Genomic DNA, 3,016 nt, shown 5'->3' on the forward strand with positions numbered 1-3,016 from the left:
AGATGGGTTGTTAAGTTATTGGTTGATTTGTGTAGGTTAATTTTAATTTATTTTTAATAAATAATCAAGTTTGTATCTGATATTGTGTTTTGATTTTTGAATTGTGTTTATTGTTTGATAATATGTTTCAATTTAAAGCAAATGAACAGAGAATGGAAAGAAATGAAACTTTCCATTTTGAAAAGCTGCCTCCAGTAAAAGGGAGTGCAAGGTACCTTGAATCTCTATAAATTTATGGGTTTTTTTTTTTTAAAAAAAAAAGAGTGTTCCTTGGTGTCTGCATTGTAATAAGAGGAATCATACATATTTACTCTAGTTTCTATATCTTTCAAAATGGGACCAGATTTACTATAGTATCTTGATCAATCTCCTTTGTTTGAATTGTGTCAGTTGCTTCATTTAAATTCTCATGAATTTGAATTTCGTTTCTTTGATGTACCTGTCTGTTTGTCAAATAAGAAATTGATGCTAGTATGTCTGATGTTGACTGTGGAAGCTTGACAGCACAAAGCGAAGGAATCAAGAAAGGAAAGAACGAGAAGATGGTGGTTGAAGCTCGACTATTACCATCAATGAACGAAGATGAGGTGGAGACAGATTCGCAACATTTCGAGCCATAAAAGCTTCTCTCCAGGTTGAAATCCCAGGACGTTAGCTGGGCATTGCAAGCAATCACCAGGCTGATAGAAACAATTTTGTTTAACACCTTGGTGATTGAGCTTCAGAAAGAGTTTTGAAATGCTCCACTTCACCCCTGTTCAACAGCACAGGATGACAAAAGGATGAAGAAGCAAACGGACTTCCTCAAAGCCATAATATTACTCTTTTGCTTGCTATCTGATACTAACAAGTATCTGTGCTTCTTGAAAATCGGAAACCTCTGCTTCATTAATTTGATCAAAGAAGTCCGCCCCGCCATCTGTTTTGGACATTCAGTGCTTCAAAGCTTGTGAGTTCTTGAGCAAGTCCTGTAGAACTCCTCGGAGCATTTAATCTCAGAGCTGAGTTCTCCCTGAAAATGAAGACAAGTGATCATTGAAATACTAAAGTACGCGCCTCCCATGTTGCACTCCCAGTTTATCCTAGGAACTTGGAAGCATCACTAAATTTAGCATCACCAGCAAAAGTTACACTTGCTTGATCTGCTTTCTGTAAACTGAAAGTGTCTTTACTCTCAAGTAGTAGATATTTTTTGAAAAATTCATAAAAGTACTCTGGCATGAATACCGTCAACATTGCATTATTGTTTCATAAAAAAATCCATTTCAAACCAGAAAAGAGGGAATCTATGACCTTGCGTGATCATAACCACCGAGAATCAATGACGTCAACAGCCAGGGGGGGTTAATCCTACCTTTTGGTGGGGTAGAAGAGAAGCAAAAATGGAAAAAGAATTGTTTCGACATGTGATAGTGTGAAGCAGGACAAGAGTGTTTCAACCTGGTTAAAGTTAACAAGTGAAACATGTAACAAAATAATCAGGATTCTGTACTGGCATTTGTAGAAAGCTGACAAGTTTTTTTTTTTTCTTTTTGGGTCAATGAAAACTGACAAGTTGTCTGACAAAAACTAAACGCAAATAATTGAAGTAAAAAAAATAAAAAAGTCTCATTTACTAAACCCCTCTGTGAAACTTCAGAAGCTTGGTTTCATTGCTAACAAGTTAATTAACAGGCCTGGTCATTGTTATGTTCCTTAACAGGAACAATTTCATTCGAATTTCAGCAAATTTCCTGGTACACGCTGATAGGTATAGGTAAAACTAATATAGAAACCCTTAATTAAGCAGTGGATAATCAAAACATTAAATCAATAATACATAAAAAAAAAAAATCCTTGGTTTCCATCAATTACAATCCTGGATAATAAGGGTACGCTTGAACTTACTTGAGTGAAGGTGATAACCGGAACAAAGCATCATCAACTCTCCCCCAGTTTCTCCTGATGAAGGAAAGTCAGAGAACAAGAAAGCTAGTATCCCTGGTCATCGAAGATTAGCACATAAACAATCAGAATATAAGTGGAGGCTGAAAGAAAAGAGCTTGCAGTTTTCAAACTAGGCCAATTCCCGTGAATGAATTGATGATGGCTGAAAAGGGTGAGCTGAAAGGGTTCCCCTTTGACTGAAGAAGGCCTAAAAGCAGCCATTGTTGCAATAATGGAACGAGTTTTTTGGCCTGTAATTTGAGAGCAGAGGACTTGCAAAGATTAGACATTTCGAAATCAGCATAGTAGTTTGGAAAATGCTACATGACTGAATCTGTGCTTACGGATTCGCCAGACCATCTCACTTCCCGCCCTAGTCCGAGGCAAGCCTCGACTTGCATGCTTATTATTTTTGTCTCTTAGACTTCGCTCGTCAACATTGGATTTTGATTCATGAATAAATAAATTATTTAGAGGTAAAGGAAGGCACACAAGGCATTAAGAAAAAGCCTAGAGGGGAAGGCAATTTCACCATAACTATAGACACTTTTTTCTATTCACCTAATGACAATTTTGTTCTTGCCAAAAAAAATTCACATGCTTTGTTTTAAGAGTATTTTTGTTTTTTCATATGGTGTATTGATCATTAAAATTTTGTTAGGATATAATTGTATTTTATATTTTTTGCATAATAAAATAATTTTATTATCTCCAAAATAAATAAAAAAAATTATAAACATGTTAGGGAGGGATGAATAAGTCTTTTTGTTTGTTAATATACACTAAAATGGCAAGTATACCCTTAGTATCAAAAAACTTTAACCATAAGATCATGGCCTTCAGATCTTTTTTATATTGGTTTTCTGGTAATTGTTGGGGTAATCATTAACATAAATATTTTTTTGTATTAATTAAATATTATTTAATTTTCAAAATTTATCGATGCATGTTGTGCAAGCATCATTATATAAGAAGAACTCGCGCAATTTCAACATTGCATGCAGCACTTTCTAGTGATAAAAATGCTATGCTATCATATTGTTGGATACATCACTGCATTCTTTTTTTTCTAGTGTGACGTGTACCAATG

The sequence above is a fragment of the Populus euphratica genome, unplaced genomic scaffold (genome assembly GCF_000495115.2).
Source record: "Populus euphratica unplaced genomic scaffold, PopEup_1.0 scaffold6.1, whole genome shotgun sequence".
In the NCBI taxonomy this organism is placed as follows: Eukaryota; Viridiplantae; Streptophyta; class Magnoliopsida; order Malpighiales; family Salicaceae; genus Populus; species Populus euphratica.